Below are 7,958 nucleotides of genomic sequence, written 5' to 3' on the forward strand. Positions count from 1 at the left end.
ATGGTTATTTAGTTATGAAATAAAGCATTTTAACAAGTCATTATGCAAAATAAATGCAAACAACATTTTAAACATGGATGAGAGCATCATATTATGAAACTAGATGAAATTCTAAGTATTTTACATATTTAGTTTGTTCAATTATGATGCGTGGACATTTAGTTATTAACAATACAAAATAGTGACATTCCTGTAATTATGCATGCACTGGATATTAGGAAAAATGTCAGCAGGGAAAAAATGTAGCCGGGCCGAATCTGGTCTACCGGGCTGCACAGAATAGTGGGCGCTGGGGGTGGCCTCACCTAGTGGGCTGAGGCCTAGTTGGTGGGAGGCAAGGCTGCAGGCAGATCTGGCACGGCTGGGCCTAGGAGGCGTTGCGGATGAGGTGGCCCACGTGCGGTCGATGCACGCGAGCGAGAGCATAGCGCTCGAGCTACAGCTAGACACAGAAGAAGCAAGGGAGCTTGGCGCGGCAAAGCTCTCCAGTGAAGCAGCGGCGGCAGGAGGAACTCTGCACGGCGGCGAGAGCTTGCAGGGGAGGACCGGGACGGCGGGATCCGGCCAGGAACGGGCAACCTAGCGGATGCCGGCCGGATCTGGACCGAACTGTGGAGGATTTGGTTCCTGGGAGGAGCTCGGGGCAGGAGGTAGGCCAACATGGTCCCGTGGCAGCAGCGGTCGGTCAGCGCGCGAGGTGAAGAGGAGCAGGGGCAATGGAGTTCTGCAGCAGGGGGGAAGCGGAAGGAGGCGCCATGGAATATCTCCTGCTCGTTTCGGCGGCCAGCAGGCGCGGTGATGCGGAGCATCCTATGGTCATCCCCATGGACCTACCATCGTCTCACGAAGTGCCAAGAGGACCTATGACTCGAGCTAGAGCTAGAGCTCTCGAGACCGAGGTGACTTCGCTCCTTAGTGATATTACATATGACCCTCTCGAGACATGGCTACTACCTAAGTCCGAGATAATGTGCGTGATTAGGTACCAAGAGGACCCTCCCGAAGATGCACGTGCAGACGGACAAGCCGCCAAGTCCACGGATGAAGAGGAACGCCGAAAGGAGAAGAAGGCAGCTCCAGGGCCCGGACATCCAGCCACTGGAGACATCGACTACAGCAGCATTCCAGCCGCCGAGCATCTACAGGCCCCGGACATCCGGCCCGGCCCGGAAATCCGGCCCCAACACCCGGATATCCGGACAAGCTGCAAACATAGGACAGAAGAGAAGCCCCATTAGCCCGGACATCCGGCCCTAGCCCCGGACATCCGGCTCCTCCCGAAGGCCCGGACATCCGGCCCGACACCTAGACGTCCGGCCCCGTCTGTCTGTGCATAGTAAAGGGCCGAGGCCCATGTACCCTTTCGCCCCCTAGACTATATATACTCTCCTCCTACCTACGTTTTAGGGTTAGCGTTGTGTTAGCTCATTTGTGAGATAGAGCTTTGCTCATCCATCCGGATCTACTCCACGAGAGAGACCGCGGCCCCTCTTCGAAGAAGATCCACTTGGATTCAAGACCTCCTCACGGAGAAGACCGGTTACCATTTGTATCGTCCCTTGTTGACTTTGGATCTTGTATCTCATTTGTGTTCATGGATCTAGCACATGTGTGACTTAATCTTGTTGGTTTGAGTGTTTCTCTTTGTGCCCCTTGTGATTTCCCCTTGTGTTTCCCCTCGTGTTCTTCGTGTTCATCATGGGATCCGCTCCTTTCGTGAAAGATTGGCCCCTAGGGTTTCCACCCTACATCATCTTGGTATCTAGAGCCACATTGATCACGATTTCGGAGCCTCCCCTCTTTGTTTTCTAGCCTTGTTTTGTTGGTTTTCTCCCTGATTTGAAAATTCCCCACAAAAATAGCCCCAAATTTTTTTTTGTGATTTGTTGGTGTGATGAAGTTTTGTTGGATTTGATCCACGGATTTCATGTATTGCGGGTAGATCTAGCTTTCCATCAACTTTCCCCAATTTCCATCCACAAATTTCTCTGAATTTTGCCCGGATTTGACCTCTCCACGTGAAGTTCATCGAGTTCGTCCACGGATCCAGAGCCCAGACATCCGGCCCGACAGCCCAGACATCCGGCCACCCGAACATCCGGCCATCAAGCCCGGAGATCCGGCCCCTGGCAGCATCACTTCCATCCACCACCCATTTTTCCATCCATACTTCGCCAAATTTTGTTCCGGTGCCCACATACACTTCCGCATACCACCACCACTTCCGCATAGCACCGCCATATACCACATACACCACCATCACTTACCACTACCAACTCCGACAATTTTGTCACGTTTTGCTTTGAGAATTTGAGTTGCGGTTCCGTGTCCTATTGTGTTTCGGCTATTTAGGTACGGTTCGGCATCAACATCACCGCCGCTCATCTTCGCCACGGACGCGTCATCGACAACAACCACTACACCATTTTGACACCATACCGTAAGCAAGAAGTGGTAAAGTCATCTTGGTATAGTGATACATCATTCTTGCCATTATGTTGATAGCCATCATAGCCTTACTCTTTTGCGTCGCTTACCCATCGAGACTAGCCTTTGAGTATTGCCGGCAACGTGACTTGTGCACATTAGTGATCATACTTCCCATAGCATACATACATATCATTGGTGCATATCTTGGTATCATCTCTTGTGTCACAAGGTTGTCATCGCATACACAATTGTTATCTTGGTTCGTGAAGCATTGCATGAGAAAAGAGCTCAAACAACAAAGAGCCAAACAAGCTTTTAAGCAAAAGGGGAAGATAAGCAAAGAGCTTTTAAGCAAGAACCATAGCATCATACAACATTAAGATTGTCATACTAGATCATCTTGGATCATATCATCGAAACACCATACATAGAGTATACCTGGGATAGAAGTCGTTGCATTTTTGCTTAGTAGGTTGTGCACAAGTCTTCGTATCCGCCTATTGTGCAATCGTGCTAGCGTCTCTCTAGTGTTGTGCAATAAGAGCATTTTCGTGGATTCCACATTTTGGCTCATCCTTGGTTGCACGACCCCACTTATCTCTTTGCGTGTGTGTTTCCGTGTACCTTATATTGCTTGGTCTACTTGTTGCATTGCAAACTTGAGAATCTTTTCCAACATTATTGAAGCTCACTAACAATTGCATCAAATTTTGTGCCACCATCCTAACCAAGCTCCACCATAAGCTTTTACTTGTGTAGGTGTGAGAAACCGACAAGAATTGGTACCAATTGTTCTATTTCCTTGTTCCACATTGGAGTGATCTTTGATCCATCTTCAACATCGGTCAAGGTACATTTGTTATAAGTTCTTCTCCTTCTCCCACTCACATATTTATCTTGGAATGATGGATAGGCCAAGTACTTCTACCAACCCACTCTTCATCGGGCAAGACGACGACATGAACTCCTACGTCACAAAGAGCCACCTCTTTGGTGCACAATGTGCTTTGCATCAAGAGCAACAAGCAATGAGTGAACGCATCGACAACCTCGCCACCGACTTGCGACTCTCCGAGCAATGTACAAGAGACTACTTTGACCACAAGCTCGATGACCACAAGCAAGAGAACGATGCAAGAATGGACGAGATTCGTGCTTTGTTGCTCAACCGCTCTTCTTCCACTTCGTCCTCATCAAGACGGAGCGACACTCCGACTACACCATCTCCGGCTCAAGTACACCGACATCGGATACTCTTCGTCATGCCGCGCGCCAAGATCATCAAGCCAACCGCAACCCTCTACACGACAACAACTCGCAAGAACAACGACATTGTCAAAACCAAGCTACCTTTGCGCAAGCATGAGAACGACAACGACAACGCCAACACGAAGAGGAAGAGCGAGCGTGTCTTCACCAAGAAGCACAAGATGCTGAGGCACAACGTCAAGAGCAACAATTGCGAGAAGCTCAAGCACTTGAGGCGCAAAAAGCCCTCCGAGAATCAAGTCGAGTCATAGCCAACCAAGGATGACAAGCTCGTGAACATGAAGAAGCACTTCGCGAAGAAGTTCACGAACGCATATATCAAGCTCGCGTGCAACTCAAGCTCGACAAGTTCCTCCACAAGCTCGCCAAGAACATCAAGTTCAACAAGAGCAAGAAGACAATGGAAATCCTCCATGGCAAGAGCAAGTTGTGAGAAACGATCCTCCTCGTCAAGGACGTCATCATCCACGACCCGAACACAATGAAGAGCAACGCTACCGCAAGCTAAAGTTCACCATGCCCAAGCTCAATGGAAGCAACGATCCCAAAGAGTACCTTTCATGGGCATTGAAGGTCGACAAAATCTTCCGCTTGCACAACTATGAATAAGAGAAGAAGATCACGATGGCATCCCTTGAGTTCCAAGACTATGTCCTCATTTGGTGGGAACAAGTCATTGAGCGCCGAGAGGCAAAAGGTGAACCACCCATCACTGCTTGGGCGCAAATGAAGGATGTCATGAGAGCATGCTTCGTGCCTACCTACTACAACTGCGACCTCTTGAAGAAACTCCAACTACTCAAGCAAGGAACCAAGAGCGTTGAAGAGTACTACAAGGAAATGGAGATTGCAATGATACGGGCCAATGTCACGGAAGATGATGAGCAAACTATGGCGCATTTATTGAATGGACTCAATAACCCTATCAAGAAGATCGCCGACTTCCAACCATACTCGAACCTCATTGAGCTAGTGCATCAAGCTACCAAAGCGGAACGTCAAGTGCAAGATGACTTCAAGTATGCCAAGTTCTCATCCAAGTCATATGGTTTCTCCAACACCCAAGCATCAACGACTCAAACACCGTCTACATCAACAAAGCCTTCTACAAGCAACGTCGACAAGTCGAGTTACAAGAAAGCTTCGACAACCCCAAGTCATCTTCCTACAATCAGCAACTTCAAGCCGAGAGCTTCACCATCATCCACCCCAACCGATGAGACCGTCAATACAAGTTCCTTCCAATGCTTCACATGCGGAGGCCGAGGCCACAAGTCCTTTGAGTGTACCAACAAGCGGACCATGATCCTCAAAGACGATGGTACATACGACTCCATGAGTGAAGGAGAAACGAAAGCACTTGAGCAAGTCGCCATGCACCGACAAGTGAATGATGAAGAGGAACAAGTCTTTTGTGATGAAGATTCAAGTCCCGCTCTTGTTGTCTCAAAGGTCTTGACCCTTCAACATCACCAAGAAGAAGACCAAAGATGCCACATATTCCATACCAAGGCCGGCATCAATGGAAGGTCCGTCAAGGTCATCATCGATGGAGGGAGTTGCCATAACTTAGCAGGTGAAGAACTTTGCTCCAAGCTCCAATTGCCCAAGACGAAGCACCCACATCCCTACAAAGTTCAATGGCTAAGAGACTCCGGCACTATTCAAGTCGAGCATAGAGTGCAAGTCTCCTTCAAAATCAAAGCTTACGAAGACACTTTGGAGTGTGATGTCGTTCCAATGACCGTTTGCCACCTTCTTCTTGGTCGACCATGGCAATTTGATAGAGGTGTCATCCACAATGGCCGAACGAACCACTACATCTTCAAGATGAAAGGAAAGGAGTACGTACTTCGCCCTATGGCTCCAAGCCAAGTGATCGCCGACAATCAAGCCACCCATCGTGGAGAGAATAGTGAGAGAGCGAACCACCAAAAAGAGAGTGAGCGCCACAAACCCAAATCGAGTGCCTCCACGATGAGCGAAAAGAAGAACCTAGTTCTATTTACCACCAAATGTGAGATAAGAGAAGTGTGTGAGAACCCATCTAGTGTGATACACTACATCCTTTTGTGCAAGGACGACGCACCACAAGCTAACACCTCTCACACTCTACCTTTAGTGTTGTCTTCTCTTTTGCAGGAATTCCAAGATGTTTTCGCCGACGAGCTACCTCCGGGACTACCTCCACTACGAGGCATTGAGCACCGCATTGACCTCATCCCCGGAGCACCACTTCCAAACAAAGCTCCCTGTCGCGTCAACCCCGAAGAAACCAAAGAAATACAAAGGCAAGTAAAGCATCTCATAGACCATGGACATGTGCGCGAAAGTTTGAGTCCTTGTGTCGTTTCGGTCATTCTTGTGCCAAAAGAGATGGTAGCTTTCGCATGTGTTCCGATTGTAGACCTATCAATGCTATCATCGTTCGCTATAGGTATCCCATTCCACGCCTTGATGATATGCTTGATGAACTTAGTGGTGCCACTATATTTTCCAAAATTGATCTTAAAAGTGGTTACTATCAAATCCGCATACAAGAGGGTGATGAATGGAAAACCGCTTTCAAAACAAAGTTTCATTTGTATGAGTGGTTAGTCATGCCTATGGGTTTATCGGAAGCACCGGGTACTTTTATGCGTCTTATGAATCATGTCTTTCGCCCTTACATTGGTGAGTTTGTTGTGGTCTACTTCGATGATATCCTTGTTTATAGCAAATCTCTTAAAGATCATGTCACCCATGTTTGAACCATTTTGCAAACTCTTCGAAAAGAGCATCTCTATGCTAACATGGAAAAGTGCCTTTTTGGCATTGATAATCTTGTTTTCCTCGGTTTTGTAGTTTCCTCTAAGGGTGTTCATGTTGATGACTCTAAGATCAATGCTATTAAAACTTGGCCACAACCAACCAACTTGCATCAAGTGCGTAGCTTCCTTGGTTTAGCCGGTTTCTACCATAGATTTGTGAAGGACTTTAGCACCATTGCTTCACCTTTGCATGCTTTGAGCAAGAAAAATGTGCCTTTTGTTTGGGGACCATCCAAAGATATCGCATTCAATGAGCTTAAGAATTTGCTTACTCATGCTCCCGTGCTTGCATTACCCAACTTGACAAACCCTTTGAGATTCATTGTGATGCTAGTGGTAATGGCATAGGAGGTGTGTTAACGCAAGAGAAGCGCCCCATAGCTTACTTTAGTGAGAAACTTTCCGGGGCGCAACTCAATTACCCCATCTATGACAAAGAGTTATATGCTTTAGTGCGAGTTTTGCATGAATGGGAACATTATCTTCGCCCTCATGAATTTATCATTCATACTGATCATGAAACGCTTAAATACCTTAAGGGTCAAACTAAGTTGAACAAGCGTCGTGCTAAATGGAGTGAATTCATTGAGTCTTTTCCTTATGTCATCAAGTACATCAAAGGTAAGGAAAATGTTGTGGCGGACGCTCTTTCCCGCATATGCATGCTTGTTACTCAACTTGAATTGGATGACATTAGCTTTGAGCACATAAAAGGCTTGTATGCGCATGATCCCACTTTTACTACTCCTTATGCCAAGTGTATGACGCATGCATCTTGGGAATGCTATAACATCAAAGATGGATATCTTATGAGAGCTAACAAACTTTGCATCCCCGAGTCTTCTCTTCGTTTGTTGCTTTTGCAGGAATCTCATGGAGGAGGACTAATGGGACATTTTGGATGCGACAAGACTTTTGCTATGCTCTCCAAGAACTATTATTGGCCCAAGATGTTTTGCGAAGTCCACCACTTCACCAACCGATGCTCTACATGTCGCAAAGCTAAGTCTAAAGCTCAATCCCATGGACTTTATATGCCTCTCCCAATTCCATATCAACCATGGGAAGATATTAGCATGGATTTTGTACTTGGATTGCCTAGAACTAGAAATGGAAAGGATTCAGTATTTGTTGTTGTGGACCGATTCTCTAAGATGGCACATTTTATTCCTTGCAACAAGATCGACGATGCTTCACATGTTACCAATATCTTTTGTAGGGAAATCTTACGACTACATGGAGTGCCAAAGAAGACTGTCTCGGATCGCGACGTCAAGTTCTTGAGTTACTTTTGGAAGACCCTATGTGCCAAGCTCGGAATCAAGCTACTCTTCTCCACGGCTTACCATCCTCAAACCGACGGCCAAACGGAGGTGACCAACCGCACACTCTCCGCTCTACTTCGAGTGCTAATCAAGAAGAACATTAAGGAGTGGGAGGAGTGTCTAC

Source organism: Triticum urartu, chromosome 6 (genome assembly GCF_003073215.2).
Source record: "Triticum urartu cultivar G1812 chromosome 6, Tu2.1, whole genome shotgun sequence".
Lineage (NCBI taxonomy): Eukaryota > Viridiplantae > Streptophyta > Magnoliopsida > Poales > Poaceae > Triticum > Triticum urartu.